At 38.8% G+C, this 23,408-nt stretch overlaps 1 non-coding gene across 1 annotated transcript; it reads right to left on the reverse strand.

Annotated features, from left to right (window-relative positions):
* Nucleotides 1-22,918: 22,918 nt before the first annotated feature.
* Nucleotides 22,919-23,028, reverse strand: LOC117029536 (U6 spliceosomal RNA). Its single transcript, XR_004424272.1, has one exon. It is a non-coding gene; the product is annotated as a U6 spliceosomal RNA (small nuclear RNA).
* Nucleotides 23,029-23,408: the final 380 nt, after the last annotated feature.

Here is a 23,408-nt window from a genome sequence, read left to right on the forward strand (position 1 = left end):
CCCCACGACTATACTGTGACTACTAATTTGCACTTTCTAATCCCCTCACGTTCTCCCCCATTCCTCCTCCCATCTAGCAACCATCAGTATTTTCTCTGTATCTGAGTTCATTTCTGTTTTGTTCATTCATTCTGTTCTTTAGATTCCACATATAAGTGAGATCACATGGTATTTTTCTTTCTCCGTGTGACTTATTTCACTTAGCATTATATTCTCTAAGTCAGGGGTGTCCAAACTGCGGCCCGCGGGCCAACTGCGGCCCATGATCCATTGTTAATTGGCCCACAGCAAATTCCAAAAATATATTTAGTTTACTTAAATAAACCAGGCGAGGCAATACGTACTTCACCTCTAGTGAGTGGCCCGGCTGTTTGTGTATTTTACCGCATATGGCGCTAGGTAAAAAATGTTGAAAAAAGTTTGGACACCCCTGCTCTAGGTCCATCCATGCAGCAGAGGACATGAAGAGGCAGTTCTCTAAAGAAGACATACAGATGGCCAACAGACATATGACAAAATGCTCAATGTCACTAAACATTAGACAAATACAAAAACCACAATGAGATACCACTTCACTCTGGTCAGAATGGTCATCATCAATAAGTCAACAAACAACAAGTGCTGCCGAGGATGTAGAGAAAAGGGAAACCTTGTGCACTGTTGGTGGGATTGCAGATTGTATAGCCACTGTGGAAAAACAGTATGGAGGTACCTCAAAAAATTGAAAATGGAACTACCTTATGACCCAGCAATTTCACTCCTGGGTATCTATCCATAGAAATACAAAACACTAATTTGAAAAATACATATGCATCCCTATGTTATTGCAGCACTATTCACAATAGCCAAGACATGGACACAACCAAAATACCTATCGATAGACGATTGGATAAAGAAATTGTGGTACATTTATACAATGGAGTATTACTCGGCCATAGAAAAGAATGAAATCTTACCATTTGCAATGATATGGATGGACCTAGAGAACATTATCCTAAGTGGAGGGCAGTTTAAATAAGAGTATTTCATTGTCCCTTCTGCAACCCATAGGCAGACACCAGAACAAGACATAAAAGGATTTCTCCAGCCTCAACTGCCATCTTAGTAGCAACCTCAGGCCCTGATCACACCAATATTCTTCCTTCTGCTCCTAGAGGGAATAGCAGCCTAGGAAGGCAGTGTTTCTCTGGTGTTATGAAGTAACAGAACACCCAGAGAGAATGGAAATTTGGCATAGGTCTGACTAAAGTAGAATCTTTAGATTGAATCCCAGTGGGCCCATTTAAAGTAGTAGGTCTTCCAGATTTCACCTGGGATTTTTCCAAAAGTCAGCATTTAGGAAATTGAAATATCTGCACAAATTTTCCATTTGCCTTTAAAAAGAGTTCCTTATATTTAATATGCAATGAACAAAATGTATTTATTTACAATCTTTCAATGACCAAAACACTTCTAATCTTAGAATTTGAATATTCAGATGATTCTCACATAATCTAAAGCCAGTTTTTCTACTTCTGACTCCTAAAGTTTATTTTTTCTTCTCTAATGTGATCAAGATCTAAACCAAAAAGGGAAGAAAAGAGGAGTTGTGGATCCACAAAAGAATAAAAGCAAGCACTTTGACTGCAAATGCCATTGGTTAGACATCACTGTTGAATTTTACTCCATATTTAATGTTCTTATCATAGGCCTGGCATTGGCTCGATAGTGGAATACATAAAATGAGTCTCTAACCCAACTGCAGACCTATGGATGACTTATAATCCAGGAATAAATCAGAGAATAATATATAGAATGTAATATTACTAATTAATCCCTCAGTGTATGCTATTTGCAAATATACCATTTATATGAATGTCCTTTCTTCCTCAAATGAGGTCCCCAGCCCTTCTCCCTCTGACTTCCTCTTTCATCTGTGCAATATCCAAAGCAGTCCTTGGCTAAGAGGGTCAGCTGGTGGCTGAGGACCAGAGGGTGTCCTGTCCAACACTCTCATCACCTCCCACCTGCTTGTGGAATGATGAATATGCTGCCCTAGCCCACAGTTCAATAATTTGATCTCAGTAACCATTTCTCACCTGTACACATTATCTTTAACTTATTGCCTTGCCCACTTTCTTTCAATGTCAATTGCTTCAGGAAAGATCCAGGGAAAGGTTCAAACATGTAATACGATTTAATTTTTTAAAAAATGTGCAAATGTCTCTGACTTGATAAACATTTAAAACTTGGAAGTTTTTAAAAGAATAGTAGTTTAGTACTTTTGAAATATTTGCCCTCCTACCCAAAAGATCCACAACAGAAATTACAAATCACTAAAACTAGGTCTTTTAAGAACAATACCTATTATTTGTATTGTTTTGAAGTTTGTTCCAAGAAGGGAGAGGAAGCAATTAAGTAGAAAACAAGAGAATTCAGTGATAAGTGATGTGAAGTCCTTTTCAAAATGGCCATCCAAAGAACAAAAGCCCAGGGTCAGCAGAACCAACATGACAAAAAATATTAAAAAATATATTTTTTCTGATAATCATTTTTTTCAGTTATAGTTGACATTCAATGTTATTTTATATTAGTTTCAGGTATACAGCATCGTGGTTAGGCATTTATATAATTTATGCAGTAATTTCCCTCCCCACCCCCCATTAGTCTAGTCCAGAGCTGGCACTGTACATAGTTGTTACAATATTATTGACTATATTCTCTATGCTATGCTGTACTTTACATCCCGTGACTATTTTGTAACTACTAATTAGTACTTCTTAATCCCTTCACCTTTTCACCCAGCCCCTCCCCCAGGACTCCCCTCCCCAGGGCAATGTAACTCCCCTCCCCCAGGGCAACCATCAGATTGTTGTCTGTATCTATGTGTCTGTTTCTGTTTAGTTTGTTCTTTAGATTCCACATATAAGTGAGATTGTATGGTACACAAAAAATATAATAATTTTAATTAAGTGGAATCGATCACAATTTAAAAAAAAAATAGATGCGGGGAACAAGGCTGAAAGTTGCATGGAGAAAGGTAGTTTTCCTTTTGATCATCATGAGTGGTGGAGAGGAAGTGACTACCTGGGATTTATGAAGCCAAGAGCCTCTGGGTATGGTTGTGTAGACAGTGAACTGCACAAAGGCTCCCAGTGAAGGGCTGAGTAGAGCTGGATCCAACACGTGTTTCCTGGGTAGGGCTACATATGTTTGCAGAAAGGGATAGTTGTAGGTTTTTCTTGACTGAAAAGATGTGTCTTCCAAGAGAAAGCATCTTTTTCTAATTAGCATGTGGTGATTTTAAAATGGCATCCAAATTCTTTGCTACTTCTCCTATCAGAAAGTGGGATCAATGGTCCATCCCCTTTGAATCTAAGCTTTTCACTGCTCAATCATTAGAATATTGGAAGCAACAAATTGGCAGCCTCCTCTTCCTGCCTTTTAGGATATCTACTCTTGGAACCTAGCCAACACGCCATGTCCAGGATGCCCAGGCAACACGGAGATGCCATGTCCAGGTGTTCTGCCCTTAGCATCTGAGCTGAGATCCTCGCCAACAGCTAACGTCAACCAGCAAACATTTATGTGAGGACACTTCCAGATGATAGTCAGCTGTTGTGTCACTTCTAGCCTTCTAGTGTCTCCACCTGATACCGTAGACATTGTGGAATAGAGGCAAACCATCAATACTGGACTCTGTGCAAATCTCTGACCCACAGAGACCATGAACATAATGAAATGGTTGTTTGAGGCTACTCTGCTTTGGAGTGGTTGGTTACACAGCAACAGATAACTGGGCATCATCCACCGGAGCCAATTTCTAACCCATATAGCGGCTCTATCTAGACAAGCAGCAGCCCTGACTTAAGACGGGCTGTGGTTACCAAATCCTCAGGCACATGCTATCTTTACTCCCATTTCATGGTGTCAGCTCTCCTCATCCGCTAAGGCTCAAAGTCTGATTTCTTCTCTTGGTGTACAAGGCCCTTGGCTTACCTCTCCTGACTCATCTCTCTCCACTTCCCCAAATCTCACACCACATTCTGCGTACAATTACACTTTTAGAACGCAGTGCTCACTTGCCCCTGGATCTTTGCATATGCTGATACCTGTATCTGAAATATCTTTCCTCCCTCCCTCCCCTACGTCCACTTCCGTATTCTCTCCTAACTTGGCTTCTATGCCAGAACTGTCAGTAACGCAGATGGTTTCTGCATTCTTTCGTCCTGAACTGACTATAACACTGGAAGCTTTTTCCACCAGGCACCATGGTCAGCGTCTTCCCCTGGAACTTCCAGGTACACCTCCTTCTCCACTAGAGATGCCTTCCAATGGTAGTGATGGAGAAACATGGCTGCCAGCCAGATTGCAGAATCACCACCTTAATATTGTCACCATGCAGTGGACTCAGAGGGAAGCATTGGAAACTCATTCCCACAAAGGAATGATACAAATTCAAAAAGCCATAAAGTCAATTCTACCCCATTTCAGCAAGGGCATGCATTACAAGGCTTCAGGATGTTTAAATCTCTTAATGACTAGAACCTAGCATAAGCAAAAGTAGAAAACAGCCTAGAAAAAATAGCGTAAAAAACACATTTCGTCTTTGTTTCATTTAGCCCTAGAAAAGCTGGGTATTGAATTAGCAGGAACATGACAACACATACCCTCAACTGGCTGCAGTGGGCATTTGAGATGAATGAGTTCAGAATTAAGTGAAAGGCTCAGGAGGCTTAATAACAAAAGCCCAAGAGCTGTGAACAGGGAGCAATTCATTTCTTCTCAATGAGTTACTGGGCTGTTACTTTTGGTTTCTTCTACATGTGATCCCCACCATGAAACAAAACAAAAATGAAAATGATTGTATTTGAGAAAACGATAGCTTTGATTAAAAAAAAAATGTACACAATGAAATAAACGTTGGTTCAGAAAAAAATCTTTCAGGTATCGTGAAACAAGACAGCCCAACTCTCAAATAACAAAGATTAGGCAAAAATGCTAGAATGTGAATGTCACAGAGATTCACAGGAATAACTGGAAAATTGATAAGCACCCTGGAGTTTCCAAAACATTTTTAAAAACCCTAACACATTCTCTGACACAACACAAAAGCTGTGCCATTCCATAAGAAAATAAATGTTTATTTCCAATACAAGCTCTGCAATTTGTAAATAAAAGCAGACAGACTTTTTCCCAAATGCTGAAGGCGCTGGCACACTAACAAGCATTTCAGGGGGGGGGGGGGGGGAAATATATATATATATATATATGTCTCTGAATTAAAGAAAGTAATGTCTGTCTATCTTACTCTTCTCTATTTGCCTTTTCCATTTTTTCTTGTTATCTCTATTTTTTGTGTCTGCCCTCTCTCCTGTCTATCTATCTATCTATCTATCTATCTATCTATCTATCTATCTATCTATCCATCCATCCATCCATCCATCCATCCATCCATCCATCCATCCATCCATCTATCTATTTACTTACTTATTTGCCCTTTCATTTTGCTTCTGTTGTAACTCTCTTTTCAATCAAATGACCTACTCTGTGCAAATCAATTTGCTGGACAAACATAAATGCAATGTGGGATCCTTGTCAGACTTGAAAGTACAGACAAGCTGAAACATAAGACAAGAAACCAAGTAGCTGCAATACAAGGCAGTGTCTGACCATAAATGCTGGAGTATTTCAAGAGCTAGATCTTGGAAGATGAGCAAACTCTGGTAGGAGGGAAGTACATTCAGCCCGAGGATATTGTAAGCAAAGATATAGTGGTAGCAGAGCACAGATTTGTTGCAAATTTCAGCTGAGCAGACTGTTATTGTCCTCAGTGCAAGGTTCACATAGGGAGGTGGTAAGAGAGAGGGTTGCAAAGCAGCTGGGATCCAAATTGTAGGTGGCTTTGAATGCCAGGCAAAGGAATTTAAAATCTACTGTACATCATGGAGAGCCAATGTTGTTTTCTGGTGGGATTTAAAGATTTATCTTTGAGAATCTTCCCCTCCCTATCTTCACATTCTAGCCAATTGTCTGCTTGTTATTTGTTACATTTACAGAATAAAATGTTGTATCTTTAATGTTTTTCTCTATTATAAAAGAAGGTGAGCTAACATTTTTATATTTATCTTTCTAAGTTGCACACATTGCTTGGAATTCTGTGAATGAGTAACCAAATGAAAATAATACACAGTTCTGGTTAATTAGAAATATACGATTTTAAAAATTATCTTTCAGATGAAAAGAAAAGAGATGAGATAAATTCAAGTCCACTATAAAATCCAGAAATAAGTCATTTCGGATACGCAATCTATTCCATCAAGGTCTTCAAGAATTATAGCTAAATATTTCCGATTTAAATGGAGTCTAGTTGGCAACCCTTGAAATGGCCTTTCCTGATTGCTACTAGCTAAAATACTTATAAATTCATAGAAAAATGTAAAACCCACAACGCCATAAAAAAATAATAATAAGAGTTACAGATACTATTACTGGCCTCTGTGAAGTACTCCAACTTAATATGTGGAGCACAAACATGGATTAAAATTTATGCTTGAAGGGCCTCCAAGACCCTGGTCTGAAGGGCCTCAGGCCTGAGCAGCCAGAAGCTGTTTATTCCCTCTCCTCATTCTCCTCCCACATCCTCACCAATTTTTCTTTATTTCTTCAGACTAAATCTCCCAGAAAATGGTAAGGCAAAAACTAGACAGTGAATAATGCATTACTTTCTCTTTTCTTGCTGCGCTTGGTGGGAAGACCTCTTCTCTTCCCCAAGGGTGCTTGGAAAAAATCACATGAAAAAAGAGAGAGGGAAAATATCCAAGATCGCAGAGGAAGAGCACACTCTGAAAATGCTTTACTTGGAGCAATCAGAAAAAATATTCTAAGAATTCATTTGGAAACCAACTGGATACTGTCCAAGAGGCTGTTGCCTCAATGAGACCAAAGAGGAAGGAATTGGGAAAGAAAAAAAAAAAATCCCGAATACAAGACAATAGGATGAGTTTTGAAAATAATAAACTGAGTGCAAAAGAAGCTGCGTGGAAAAAGGAAGACTTTTCAGGAAACTACAATTACCATAACAGAATTAAAACTCATACTGAAGACAGTGAAGAGTGGAATTCACACTGTAGAAAATCAAGTAAGCAGTAGGGATGGGAAGAGCATGTGTACTGAATTCTCTATGAATGCCAGGTAAGAAGGCAGGACAAACAACAGTGCGTGATTAGCAGGGCACTGGTTGTGATGACAGACAGACACAGGCAAAGACATGTGGGAGCAGTATGAGCGGTTCTCTTCATTTGCATGAAGATCCTGTCAATGAATCAAGATTCCAACCAGGCAGCAAGCTAGATGGGAAGGAAGTTAACTACAGCCTTAGTGGGAATATTACAAAAGTGAAAGCATCACCTAGACCCAAGAAAGGTCTCTCCTCTCTAAAGGGCTTGGACTCAAAGTCCCATTTGCTCTTAGCTACAGAAGAAAAATAAACAGTATTTCCTAGTGAAGAAGCACAGACACTGCCAGGGTTGAAATCCTGGATCTGCCATCATGTGACCTTGGTCAAGTTACTTTATTTCTTTTTGCCTAAAAAATTAATAATTAAATTATAAGATGGGAATAAGCATAGTTTTTTCCTCATGGGACTGCTGTGAGGAATGAAAGAATTAGGTTGTGCAAAGCACTTAATCTGACACAGCAAATGCTCAGTAAGTCAGTTGTGTTGTCATTACTCAAATCAGAGCAAAGAATTACACACATGGCCCGAGAGATGAAGAGAAATACATTAAAATGACTTTAAAAAGCTAAAGAAATGCAAACTTCAAACAGGCAGTTTGGGAATCAGTTGCAATAGTTAGTTGGGTGCCTGGTCTCACTTAACTCAACAGGAAGACCCGGGTAGTTTAAACCAGAAGGAACAAAGCTCATCTAAAGGAAATGGATTAGGAGTCTCCTGTTGTCCCAACAACAGTGTAATGCTATCACCCTAGACCCTACGCATCCTGGTCAAAAATCTTTAACCATTTGATGGAACACAGCACCCAGCTTTCCTGGAAGGGTAACTCCACCTGTTTGGAACGGCAACCTCCATTTGTTTTATATAATAACATCTAGAGGGCTAGTGTCTTTTCCCTCCAGGAAGTTTGCATTAAATACAGAAATGATCAAGTAAATCAAGCCTACAGAATTAATACTTTTGTGGTAAGTATAGAAATAGGTTTCTAATGATAGGGCAATATTTATGTATGTAGTATATAAAAAGAGGTTTAATGTTTAAAAGCATATGGCTTATCGGTGAATATGACACATTAGCCTTGTGATTCCAATTTAAAATGTGTAATTGAGTAATGGATTTTAGACCTTCACCTTTTAGTAGAAAGATTTAGAGAATTTAATCAAGTTTAAAAGTATTGGAGTGGGTAGGAGAACATGTGATTCATTATTTAAGGTAAATTTATTAGATTTATTAGAATTGTTAAGGTCTGGCTGGTAGGTCAGCATTTGAAGCTTAAAAAGAAAACTGAGTGTATTAAATGTATAAATGGATTTTAAATACTTAAGGGAATTTTATTAACTAAGTTGTAAAGAGACCTGTTTGGGAGTTGAATGTGTTCAACTTAAATTGAACAAACATTATTCAAAGGTTCCCTTGAAAGCAATTGTTAAAATTTACTGGATTCATAAATCAAATAATAAAGTGAGTAAGGTGAACTTAAAGGCTTGAGAAAAACTGAATTCCTAGAAAACTACTTTTAATAAAGTGAATATTAAATTAAAACTGTGAATAACAGTATAGCCTTTTTCTCTGCACAAATGCAGCCCTCAGACATTTAAGAAAAAAAAATCAGTTGACGTGGAGATCCCATCCAAGAATTATAAATGTTTCTGAAAAAGAAACCAATATAAGTAAAACAAAAGAACCATCAGACATGATTGAAAATTATTTTCCAAAGCTAGAAAAAAAATGATTTGAGTATGTAGACCAAATGGGCTTAGATTACATGCTAAGAAAAGAAAAAAATGAATTATAAGAATAAAGGAAAAAATCATATTGGACTCTAGAGACAGGGAAAAAAAGAAAATAAAAATAAAACGTGATCCACAAAGGAAAATAATCAGGCTGGCCTCAGACTTCTCTTTATAGTGAAGGCCAGAGGACAACAGATCAAAGGCTGCAGAGTTTGAAGGGAAAAGGTTACTATCTAAGTATTCTCTACTTCATCAACTTGTTATGGACGTGTGAAGCAAAGATAGAGACATGCTCAGATATGTAAGAACTCTAAAAATATACCTAAAGATGCATTCCCAAGAACAAAGATGAATTAAAAATAGGAACCCAGAAATCAGGCAGTCATAAGTGTAAGAGGATTGTGGTAAGTATTACATAAGTTAAAAAGTTAAACAGATAATTGCAAATATTTATTTTCAGACCAAATGACATTAAGTACAGTCACTTTATTCCTTCCTTCCCACTTTTCTCCATGAATATAAAGGAAATCCTTTACCAGCGAGCCCTGAAAGGGAAGGATAGCATTCAGGTGACAACATTTTAAAAACTCTCTCATCCACTGAAGATAAAGCCAGTTTGAGAGAAAGCCCAGAATGTATTCCATTCACGTGGCCCCCTCCTAAGAAAGAACAGCAAACCCAGAACGTACAGGAAGGAATCCCTGGCTGAAACTTCCTGCCCGTCCTAAGCTGGAGGCCGAGGCTGGACTTAGGACTACTGGGAATCCCTTGCACTCCATCTCATCCCTCATGAGCATTAACACTGGGGAGAATGTTGTCCCAGGATCCACTTGGCAGCAACATAAAGCAGAAAGCTGGCATGATGTTGGGGATTTAGTGAGCTGTATTGCAGCAGGAGACGAGATATCGGTTGTAAGTATCAAGCCACAGCTTGATCCGGACGTGGTGCATATAGAAAACTGGTCTCTGCTTCAGAGGTTTTACCAAACCCAGAGAACAAATGAACAAGTATCTTCCACTGGTATTTATTAATTCATTCAATAACTATTTATCGAGTGTCAACGAAGGAATACATGAAATAGGCATGATCCTTGCGCTCCATAGCTACAGTCTATAGTGGACTTAAAAGAGACAAATCGATAACGGCAATGATAGGTACAATAACTGGTGAAGAGCATGGAGCTGGCAGATGATTCTCAGAGGCATCCAGCTCAGACTTAGGCAACTGGGAAAGACTTGCTAAAGGAAACTGTTTGTACGTGAAAAATGAGTTGCAGTAGGTGAAAGATTCGGAGTCAGGGCAAGTGGGGAAGTACATAAGAGGGCACGTTAGGCAGAGGGCATAGCAAGGGTGAAGGCCAAGAGCCAAGAGCACATGATGCCATTTAGGACCTAAAAGAGAGGAAATCAGGGGGCCAGGCCACAGAGAACTTTGCAACTTGTGTTTAAAACTCTAGACTTCAACCCTAGAACAATGTAAGAGTGCTGAAGGATTTTGCCAGTAGAATATGATCTAATTTCCATTTGAAAGGTGATTCTGCAAAGAAAAAATTAGGATTAGAGGCCACAAGACTACTGGCAAGGTGAGAAGGCAGCTGTAACAATTCAGAGGATTCATGAACATACCTGACCTAAATGACTAGTTGTAGAAATGGAAAATATATCAGCTTTGAGAAATATCAAGGAAACGGAAACAACAGGATTTGGGGATTAATTTTATATCAGTTATCTATTGGTGTATAAAACAATTACCACCAATTTAGCACAAACACATTTTTTTAATCTCATAGTTTCTATGGGACAGGAGTCTGGACATGGCTCAGCTGGGCCTTCTGCTTCATGGTCTCACATAAGACTGAAATCAAAGTGCTGGCCAAGGCTGAGGTCTTATCTGAAGGCTCAACGAGAGAAAGACGTGCTTCAAAGATCACGTGATTTTTGACAGGAATCAGTTCCTTGCAGCAGTTAGACTAAAAGCCTCCATTCCTTGCTGTATGGAATATTCGTCTGCTACATGGCAACTTGCTTCAGCAAAGCCAGGCAAGGATAAAGTGTGCTGGCAAGGCATGAGCACAATCTTATGTGACCTAATCATGGAAGCGACATGTCATCAATTGATTAAAAGCAAGTAGCTAGGCTAGCCCATACTCAAGGAGATTACACAAGGATATGAATGCCAGAAGACAGGGACCCTTGGGGGCCATCTTTGAGTCTGAATGGCTATGTGAATTTGAATGAATAAGAGGATGGATGGCTATATTATTTGGAGTACTGAAGCAGTGACCCATTTTTTTGAGATGAGTTTGGGATATGTTGAGTTCTAGGGACCAATAGCACACCCATGTTGAATTGAGGTATACTTCCTGGGATGCAGGATTCTGACACTTAGTAAAGCTATCTGAGTGAAGGGTAGAAATCTCCACTTTTCAATAGGTCATCAAAGCTTTGGCAGTCAATGAAAGGACCCCGAGAAGGTGGGTAAATAAACAATCCTAAGGCATGTTGATTGAAACACCATTAAACACAATGGCAGAAAGTGTTTCAAGGAAGTGTTTCAATATGAATCTCCAGAGATGAGGTCTGGTTACCTGTATTTTTTTAAAGCATCGTAAGTGACTTTGATGTGTAACCAGGCTTGAAAACCACTGAAATGTATTCATTCAAAAAAGACTAAACATATATACACCTCATATTCAACAAGAGTTATCTCCAGGAGGCAGGATTACAGATAATCTTTATTTTCTCCTTTCTGTTTGCCTGTATTTTCTACCTTGAATATATTTCTTTTATAAAATGGAAATCAAGTATCTCTTCTTAAAAACCATTCTACCACAAACAAATAGGGTTTATCTAAGGAGTACAATAAAATAAATTTTATTAATATATCATGTTAATAGAGTACAAAACATGGAAAACGCAAAACATACCCATATCTCACCAGTGCTAAGACTTTCAATTTAATGCTAACACTCAAGGCTAATAACGTTATAATTGAAATAGGAACTACGGGTCGTTGTATACGAGTAAATTAGTAAACACTTCCTAGAAAGCAATTTGCCAGTGGGTATCAATACCTATAAAATTATGTACACTCTTGGATTTAATTACACTTCTAGGAACTTATCCTCAGCAAATAATCAGAGATAGGGACATAGATTTATATACAATGAATTCATAACCATATCACTGATGATAGCCAAAAATGAGAAACAACTGCTACACAATTGGAAATGGTTAAACAAATCATTCATATACATGCCACCCTAATGTCCTTTGGCCTCATCCAAGTGTATACAAATGTGTCATAGTTACTATAATACTATATATATTTACTAAATATTATAACATATATACTACAACACAATATGCTTAATGTCATATACTGTATGTGTTATATATCCTATCATATGTTTATCATAATACTATTATAATCTATAAGTCCCCACTGGCTTGGTTATCACCAAGTCTAGACTTTTATAGGAATCTTTCCGCCAATTATCCCCTCTTGACTCTGGGATGAATAAAAGAGGAGGTACTAGAGGAGGAAGATGGCAATGCAATTGCGCTCCACACCTCACTTTCCTTATCTCCATCGACAACTCTTACACCGTTGTGCTTGCCTCGGCTGGCCTCTTTGGGAAGGCCAACTTCTGGGTTCATCTCTGGCCAAGGAAATAGGACCATCTACTTCCTGTAAAAAGCTGCTTTAAGGATTTTCCCATAGCAAAGAAAAGGAATTTACTGATATTTTAGAAGAATACTAGAGATGTCTGAGGTGATCACAGGAAGGTTTAAGGACAGAGCTCTATTACGATTGGTCCAGTTTTATCAAACAACCATCCCAGGACCAATCAACGAAAGCTGAACATGTGGTCATGTTTTATAAAAATGGCAGCTCCTAGACACCCACAAGGTTGTCTAGGATATGGTTTACGAAAGAAGAGCTAAAACCATAAATCCCTGCATGCTCAATTGTGTAAAATCTTAGTTCTTTATCTTACAAGAAAGAGTCCTCTCTGAGAATTGTTCAATATCACGTAAAGATGGCTGGGCAGCCATCTCTCTGTTTCTATTTCAGGTTTACGTGCACTATAAAAATCAACAGAACAACATGTACTGTAAGGGAGCAAAAGGAACACCTTTGGCATTGCTGGAAATCCTACCACTAAAAGTGCAGAGAAATCCCAGGCACAAATTTCTCAAGGATCACCAAAAATAGAGGCTTTGATGTGATCTATTTCATGCAACAATATTTAAAACAAATAGATACTCACACCTCTTTTAATTTCTGCAATTTTATAGCCAGGTCATGAAAAATGCAAGTTTCACACTGTCCCCTTCACTGGATGTCTGAACAAGTTAAACAACTGCTATTTAACATCCGTTTCACTTGGTTAACTCTAAAGAAAACTGCCCTGGCTCCTGGAGTGTCATTGTTCCCAGACCTCACATAAATAAGACGCTCAGTGAAAAAGACTGATTAGCTGAGGGCAGCCGAGGGTCTTCAGACCCCCCGGAAAACTATATGCCTATTGATGTTCATTTTTATACAGTAAGAGGGCCGTTAAAAGGTATACCTATCAGGGAATAGCAGACTATGCTCTGATGAATATCAGCACTTTGTACAGGAATATTCATGGTCATTACCAGCACTCCCCTGAGTTTTCTGGAGATAATTCAAGGGCTGGAGCCTCAGCACACAGCACCACAAACATCTCTCAGATTGTCCCCAGAGCCTTCAAAGTAGAGTTACCAGATTTAGTAAATACAAGTACAGGACATCCAGTTGAAGTTGAATTTCAGATAAACGAGTAATTTTTTCCATAGAAGTATGTCCCATGCAATATTTGAGATAAGCTTCTAGTAAAAAATGAATTGTTTTCTGAAATTCAACGTTACCTGGCCTTCCTGTATTTTATCCGGCAACCCTATCCTTCAAGTTCTCTTTGGTATTGGCTTCAGTCCTCTTCCGTAACAGGGTTCAGCCTAAACAGCTTTGAAGAATTAAATTTCATCAAGCTTTTTATCCAAAGTCGAATAAACTTTTTACTTACGTCATTTTATTGCCACCAAACTCTAAATTCAGAGAAGACCCAAGAGATGATAGAAAAGAGGTACAGCAATAAATAAATACATTAATGTTCTCGTCTAATAATTCCTTTTCCCGTATGCCATTCCACCCCTAAAATAAAATACCAAGAGTTGTGCTGATGCTGCCTTGGGTTAGGCCTATCATAGACCTCGTTTTCAGTACAGTGGACTCCTGTAGAAGCCTGCTATCATTACTTCCTAAAATACCCAGGGAACCTGCTGGCAACACCAAATGCATCCTTGCTAGGATCCACGAGGCCCAATGCAGAGAAATGCCACTGCCCAGGCAGTTCCCTGTCCATATATCATAAGCATGGGCACATCCTTACAATATGCCTGCCGCAAGGGAATGAGGAGGCCATATATTAACTTTCAACATCTAAAATTTATATTTAAACCTACCCTTGCAATGTCAGGTCTGGGAGGCCCTTGTATTAAACACAAATCATAAAATATTTGAAGAATGAACAGGAAAATCATAATTCTCCCTTCAACTCTATGCCTCTCCTGTCACTTCTGTTTGAAAATTTTTACTAGTTTTTGTTAAAGTCAGGGTATCTGTGAGGAGGTAAGAGGGTTACATTTAGCCAAGAAAAATGATATAATTCTAGAATGGGGGACAAAAGCATTTCACCAATGACCTTGGCAAATGGAGTTTAAAAACAAACTCCCAAGTCATGTTTGTTAGGTGGCTACAAATCTGACTGCTGGGGCTCCAACACGTGACTCTGAAGGGCTGATAAACGAAAGGAATGAATCAGGCATTTATCCTCCCTTCCTGTACTTTACGGTGATATTTCCTGTGTTTCTCGGTAATCAAATAGTTCACGAGGGAAATTTCTTCTTTATGAGAAAATTTCCATCGATAAATACAGAAGGAATGATAGAACTAGAAAATCACCTTTGGCAAGCCCTTAAATGAAATAATGGATCTAGGAAACAATCATCAGGGAACAGAAACTTTACAATGAAGAGATGAGGCTGACACATGCACTCCCACTCATCAATCCTAGCATCATTTCAAGTGGGACAGACGAACCATATGGCCTCATGACACTGAGCAACAAGAACCACAAAGTACTGGCCAGGAAATTCTTGCCTAAAAATTGAACTTGAATACAATTGAACCTCTAGATCATTATATCATCCTTCCTACTTTTGTGTATGTCTGAAATTGTTCATTAAAAAAATTTTTAAAAACACATATTCAGAATGTTCTCAGAACCTTTGCCTTGATCTTTGTTTTAAATGCTTCCAAGATGCATTATTAGTTCCCTGTCCAGCCTAAGTACATTCACCATCCTGAACACAGCTGAGTCTTTCTTAGATGACTGAGGTCAACATTTCCGGCTTATTGTAATAAACTTCAAGTAAGAGTTTCCACAGCTACTGATTTAAATCATCTAAAGGAGATTGAACTGAATCTATACTAATTCCAGAATTCTTAATCATTGATCATACACAGTTTTCAGCATCTTTTCATGTACGAAGTATTACCACTATCGATTTTATTGATATTTGACCTTTTCCTGATAAAAATTTTAAAAAACATTCAAAACCACACTGAATTCCAGGATTGGGAATGGGACTGTTAAAACCTTCTGGTTAACTGGTTTCTAGATATAGGAGGCGTACCTTATACAAAAGAACTGATGGCAGAGTACGGAGAAGTTTGGTAATGACAGCATTCTGTAAGACATCTGCTTCCCCACACCTCCCATTTTGCATGCTAGACTCTTGGCTTGTCTATATGTAATAGGATCAGCTAGTCTATATGTAATAAAACCAGATGAGGTTAAGTTGCTACTTCATGAAGGTAACTGCGCATTGAGAAGGACTGAAATTTATCCCCATACAAATATAAAGGAAAGAGTAGGGTTCTAAAAGAAGCACCTTATTCTTTCTTATGAAAAAAAAATTGCTGAAAACCTTTAGCCGCTGAGGGTAGAGGGCTGTGCTTCTGGTATAATCTGAATTGCTACCATCTTTACCATCCTAATCTTATCCCACCTTGGACCGCAGTGCAGTAGCTGCACTTCTCATCAGTGCTCTTCTCTTAATGCGCTTCAGAGTTCACATTGTGCATTCTCATTATCAGTCATTTTGCTGAGGATACTTTGCTTCCTGCCAAACATCCCCTGTAACACACTGGCTGCCTACCTTCTGTAAAAACCCCTGGAATACGTTGTTTGTCTCTCAGTTATGAAGTGTTGTAACTTACTGCCTGTCTACTCTCAGCTGTCGGTTGGTTATTCTGCATTTTTTTGTCTGCCTGTGGCCCTGGAAATAAAAGGGTTTGATTTTTCATTGTTCGTTTGTTTTTGTTTTTATTTTATGTTAGTGGGAAGGGTAACTTCTGGATTGGAGTCCTTACAGAAAACTGACTTTTTTTTTCTTCCTTCTTTAGTTTGTTTCTGATCCAACACCATTAGTCTTGAATACACCCTTCTCCCCTTGGGCTGCTCTGTGGGGGAGGTGTATGTTTCTTATCATGCCACGCCCAATACCACGTAGGCTCCAATAGCAATCTTCCTGAGGCTGGTTTTACTTTTTCAAATTCCACAGACAACCTACTGAGACTTTTCTTGTGGCTAACAGTAAAGATCAAGGCTCTAAGGAAGAAAAAGAAATTCTACGAAACCCAGAGCTGAGTTTAATGGGGGAAAAAACCCTTGTCACTGTGATCCTTACCCTTTTCTGATAAGAGGGAAATGAAGATCTCTTGTCTCTTTCTTCCTTAAATACTCCCTTTCCATCCCATTCAACCCCATTTCCTAGACACAATACAGCTTGAAGATTAAGACCACCAAGCACCTGCTACTCAAGAGATAAAATACGTAGAAGACTCAAGTTAGAGGCCTGTGAAAAAAATGCCATCACCTAAAAAAGGATCTGGTAAATTTGGAGGGAAGAGACGTACGTGCTAATGGGTACCTCTAGAGGAATGAGGGCAAAGAACAAGAGTCCAGGAGAATACCTGAAGACTTCACAAGAAAGAAAATAATTATGTTACAGATAGAGGAGAATCAGAATCTACAACAAAAATGAGAGCCAGGGAACAAGAAACTGGGTCCAAAACCAGGGACTATCAATAACTGACTGACTGCATTGAGAGAAAAAGGTGGGAATGGGGAAGTTGGACAAATGAATGGAAAATCACCAAAATACAAACCTGATTAAGGTACTCCCCGCTCAACCTCCATGATTCATGTCTCCAGTCAGAGGAGAAAAGGACATTCACAAGAAATTGGATAGACCATTCTCTTCCAGATGACAAAAGGGAAGCTAAAGATCAAAGTATCTCAACTTGAGATTTCAGGGTAGAAACAAGGTGAACTAACTAGCATTCATAATTGAAGGGGACAGAAACTGAAGAAGAGGCTGTGCCTGAAAAGGAGATAAATCTCTGCCACTACCAGCACACCAAGGATGAGATTTAATGTTCTGAACTTAAGTGGGTGAACTGAACTAAGGCAGCCATACCTGTGGGCAGCCTCTAGGCCGTCTGACTCCCGACATCTTCAGTTCTGCACCCAAGCTAGCAGGGTGCGCTGAGCTGTGTTGGGTGAAGTAGCAGAGTAGGGAGTTACCACTAAGGTGGAAGGAAACAGTGTAAGAACAAGATTGGCTCAGAGAGCTTGATTTTGAAAGGAAAAAAATCTCTTTCCTGCCTTTCTAAAGAGAAAGAATCTAAGATTATCTAACACTATGATCTGTTTAAACTTAGACCTATGGCCAATATTCCTTTAGTAAATAGTTACTGATCACCTACCACATTCAATACACGAGCAAAGTGAAAATCCAAAGAAAATAAGCAAGAACGTGACATTGAAAAGAGTGGACTAAAAGAAGAATTAATTTCCAAGTTGGAATATTAGTAGCTTTGGGTTATAAACCATACTGGACTCTATCATCTGATCTAAATAAATATTCTATTTATCTATACATCTAGCCAAGTATCCAACAAACAAGCAAGCCAAACACCTATTATATGCCAAGATTTGTAGTAGACTGTGGAAACAGGAAAATATCAGACATGATGCCTGACATAAATAGCTCCACCCAGTAGGGAATAAGGGAAAACATTTAAAAAACATGACAGTTCAACATAAGCACAAATTAGGTACATGTCTGAGGTACTATGAGAACCCTGGGATACTAACACTTTACCTCCAGATGCTAAAAGGGGAGGGAGGCATTCCAGTCAGAGGGAACAGCATGTGCAAAGACGAGGACAAGAGAAACAGTATGGTATATTCATGAAGAAACAGTATGGCATATTCATAGTGCCATACTATATTCATAGCTCCCTGTGGCTGGAGTTCTGGAAGCACAGGAGAAATGAGCAGATTAGGTAAGAGCAGAGTTTCTCAACCTCAGCACTATGGACATTTTGGACTGTGTATTTCTTTGTTGTGGATGCTGTCCTGTGCATTGCAGGATGTGTAGATGTTTAGCAATATCCCTGGCTTCTACCCATTAGATGCTAGTAACACATACACACACACACACACACACACACACACACACACACACACACACACGCAGAGGCAATCAAAAATGTCTGCAGACATTGTCAAATATCCCCTATGAGGCAAAATTGACAAGTTGAGTCTGGTTGAAAAATCCCTAATTAGAAAGGTAGAAATAGGTCAATTTATGAATGGCTTTGCATGGGATTTGGATATTCTCTGCTAAGCATTGGAAACCATAGAAAGAATTGACATGATCAGATATATACTTGGGACCTATCATTTTTGTATGGAGGATCTGCAAAGCAACAAAGCTCAAGTAAGCAGCCCAGTTAGGAGGAGGCTACTGCAGCAGTCCAAGCAAGGAGGGATGGATGCGAGTCTGAACTGGGTCAGGCAATGGCACTGAAGCAGAGAAAGGAGAGCAGAAGGCGAGAGAGAGATTGATAAAATATCATGTCCTCCTCCTTGACCTCTCAGTCAAGATAACAACAAAAGAGCAAACTGAATCTTAAAATGATTATAACTGGTAAATAGATTTACGACATGGTGATAGAAAAATGAATACTTCATGAAGCTTTCCTGAGAAAACATTACTGCTTTTTCAAAAATCATTTCACATTAAAATTAATACATTCATTTATTTAACAACAGCACTATTAACTTCTGGGTTACCAGAAAAAAATAGGAGAAACTATGTGTAAACATATGTAGGGTTACGTGTATAAAATGAAACCATGAAACTTGCTGGGTTGGTGGCCTGTGAAATCTGAAGAGACCTCAATCTTCTCTCTCTTCCTCCTGCTTCAGAACCTTATCCCATCCCAAGGACGAGGGGAAAACAAACCTGTAGGCCACTAATCCTGCCTTTGTCAAGGAGATGCTCTTTCTTGTACACAACCACGAACATTCTGCACGTGAACTTATATAGCACCACGTGTCCAATGATCTCAACAGGTCAAGGCATTTCAGAAGCCAATTAATTGCGTTTCCTCTGAGAGCAGCTTTCTGTGAGAATATTAAAATGCTCTTTGAAGGATGACTGTCAGATCCTGGCAGACAGATACACCACTTACCATCACCTCAATTCCCGCTGAGATGTGCAGAGGCAACAGCACAAGGGTAGTTCACAGCAGCAGCACGGTATCCCACACTGGGCTGTCCAATCAGACGGCACACCTGGTGGGCCTTGAAGGCCATTTCCAGCCTTCTCCCAGCACCAAGCCTAAATCTCATTTCTTCTCTGTATCAGCTCTGCAAGACCAAAACACAAATCCCTGTGTTTATGGGGGCCATCATACAAATTGCAATTAGAGGAAAACCACAGCCAGCCTTGACTATCACTCTGGTAGGAGAAGCACTGAATGGGCGAAATTGACGTTTTTCTCCTTCAAAGGCTTTTTTATTCCCCTACCTCTTCAATTTCATTTTCAGCACTCAGGTAACTGACTTATTAACCAATCTCTCTGGAGACTGCTGGTCTTTCCAAGGAGACTGTTACAGAAAAAGCTTATTCTGCCCAAACTTTCTATTACTGGAACACCTCCGGAGACATAACATTTATAAACTTGCTGTCACCCAATGCGCTGTTCAGAAGCCATTCATTTTAACTTAATTTACGGGACTGAAAGTCTCAAGCTTACTTGCTATATAAAAAGTGACTTTTTTACCTATTACCCATTATCATTTTGCCTCCTGCCAATGGTACAAAGTTAAAGAGTATGGCAGAGCTGGAAACCCTTCGTTTGTAGTTAAACAATGAACTCTAAGGCAGTTCTTACCTAGAAGGCAACATTTCTCCCCCTCAAAATCTATTAATAATATCAATATAGGAAGCTACTACTTTTCTTAGGGTGCTGATAGTGGTGTTGTACTATTTTAGGGTCGATGAATACTTCATGGAAATCTTTATAATTTACGGATCATTTTTCCTACTACCTACCACCATCTTTTCTGTCTTCCAATATTTATCTGAATTTATTCATTTATGTACAGAAAAACAAAATGCTTACCCCCAGAAAATTTTCTAACTGCTTATGTAAGAAATTAGGTATCAATTTCTGATATGGTAATAGATATACTAATCAAACGACTCAACATGTCCTTCTCTAGTAGAGATAACTAATTTACAACTAAATAATATCCATACCATTACGATCTTTAATGATATGTAACCTAGAATCCTGAAAAATAAATCCATAATCTGAATAGCCTTGGTCCAGCTAATTTCTGGCCTAAGGTCACTACCACCCACCTGTGAAAAATAATGCAGTAGGTAATTTTTGAGTAAGAATTGAAGACTATGAAGTCACTATCCATTGAACTATACAGCTGAATTAGGATCTTATGTTTGGGATAAGATAATAGGATTCTTTTCCACTAACTTTGAACCACTGAACTGATCTTCTTAAGCCAAACAGAATCACATCATTTGGATATTTATATTGTATTCACTCTATCACTCCCTGACACTATTTTTGGCAAGATGGCCAATAGCCTGATTTTTGCTAAATCCATCCACTGGACACTTTTACGTCCTCACCTTAATTGACTTCTATCTTTTCTCTGCTGTTATGTTCTCCTGTTGGGCTGCTTTTAGGGAGATTTCCTTAACTTTACCTCCCGATTCTGCTGGAGAAAATATTTTATTTGAGCAATTATCTCTCTAACCTCCAAGTGTTCTTCTTTGTTCTTTGTATTTTTCATTTCCATAGTGTCTTGTTCTTCCTTTGTGAGGAGACAATAGCATCCAGGTCTTCTTATATCTTCTCTCTGGGGACAGTAGAGTCATCGCTGTCATTTTCAAATTGCATTCATTTCCCTGAATTCTCTGTTTCTTCAGGGGTCAGTTTTTTATGATTATCTTTCCCTTTCTCTTCCACATTGTGAATGTCCTCAAACATAAGGCTGACTAGAAGCAAAATTCATCAACTCACAGGCTTCCATTTAGGGCGACAGAGTGAGGAGGTGAGAGCCAGCTTATTTATGGGACATTTAAATGACAGAATGTGAAGGGCTTTACTCCAGGGTGATAACACCCACACTAAAAGCCCAAGTTCTCCCAAAATATGTGTTCAATTGCTTTAGAAAAGAACACGCTGGGTTTTTCTTTTGTTGCTGTTGTTGTTTTTGCCTCGAGGAAAATATTTGGTTGCTAGTCTTCCAGAAGGAGAAAGTAGACGGTGCCCTTATCTAAACAGGTTTTTACATATAAACCTTCACTTCTCTGCTTTCTGCGAACTCATTCTCACTCTTGCAGTTGTCTGCTATCTCTGAGGTTAAAGTCTAGATTATTTTTTGGAATATTCTAGGCAAGCTGGCTCTTTTCTCAGCTTCAACATCCTCTGCAAATATTATAGCTGGAGTTTTCTCCACTCTGTTCCACCAATCTTCAATTTGCTTGCTAGAAGTGAAAACAGTACATTTGTCCTTCCTCTTTATGTAAGTTGGGGACATCACCATTGCTTCTCCCCTAACTACTTGTCAGCCTTTGTTAATTGTATATGAAATTTGAAATCCACATAATTATTATTAAATTTCTTGTAAAGTGCACTTGCTCATTTCACAGGCCATCAGCTAACGTATCTTTAATACTTTTCCAGAAATCATACCTGTGTGAAACACTCAATAACTTTCTGAATCCTTACATATTTGAGAATGCTTTTCTGTTGCTTTCACATAGTAATAAAATCTTGGATGAATACTTTGTTTAAAACTTGTTTCCTCATAATTCTATTATTATCTAGTGCTTTGTATTGTAGAGATTACTCTATCATCACCTAGTGTTAAATTTGTAGAGATGAAATCTGAATTCAGCTTGATTTTTGTTCCTCTATGGTTGACATTTTCAGTTGAGCCCAGCCTTCAAATCATTCCAGCCCAAGTGCCAGACATGTGAGTGAAGAAGCCTCCAGATAATCAGCCCCCAACCATTTGGAGGCCCCATTCATTGTGAAGAAAGCAACCATCCAAATTACTGACTCATAGAATCCATGAGCATAATTCATTGGTTGTTGCTTTAAGCTACTACGTATTTGAGTAATCAGTTACACAGCAATAGATAACCAGAACAAGCTTCTAATTAAACTTCTTATATGACTCTGCCATTTACACAGTATAATTTTGATAGGCTGATAAAGAATCAACTCTTAATTCTGCTGTATGGTGTACTATTACTAAAATAATTTTTCATGCTTCATTTATTTATTTATTTGTTATTAAATTTATCAGGATGACATTGGTTAAAAAGATTATATAAGTTTCATCATCTGTATATTGCACTCATCCTGTATATTGCTCATCACCCAAAGTTTAGTCTCCTTCCTTCACCATATTTTTGACCCTCTTTACCCTCTTCAACCTCCGCTCAGCCCCCTTCCCCTCTGGTAATCACCGTATTGAAAAATACCCATATTTTTCACTTCCTTGAATTTGCATGTCATCCTTATGCAGGGGTCATGCTAATCTTCTCTGAATCATTTTTATTTTAGTATACATGTGCTGCCAAAATGAGCACAAGAATAATTCATTTATGGATATATTTTATTAGAATCTGAGAAAGAGTTTAAGGAAGGTGAACAACCCTTGCTTTGATGTCCCTTCTTATCTCTACCTCTTTCTATGGCTGACTTCACATCCCAGGATGCACTGTTCCCCTGTCAACTTCAACTGCCAGCCTTCTGCATGACTGAGGAGGGATGAGAAGGAGGAAACGTTATGCCTTCCTAAGAAAGGAATCCCCACCTGTGGCACTGAGGAGTGTTCACATGGCCTCCTCACCGCTATGGGACTCGGGGTATATAATAGCATCAGTGGAGATCTCTTCCTGTCTTTTCCCTCTCTGGCCCTCCCAATCAGTTTATAGGTTACATAGTACATCTAACATTACAGTTGTTT

This window comes from Rhinolophus ferrumequinum, chromosome 10, assembly GCF_004115265.2.
Source record: "Rhinolophus ferrumequinum isolate MPI-CBG mRhiFer1 chromosome 10, mRhiFer1_v1.p, whole genome shotgun sequence".
Classification (NCBI taxonomy): domain Eukaryota; kingdom Metazoa; phylum Chordata; class Mammalia; order Chiroptera; family Rhinolophidae; genus Rhinolophus; species Rhinolophus ferrumequinum.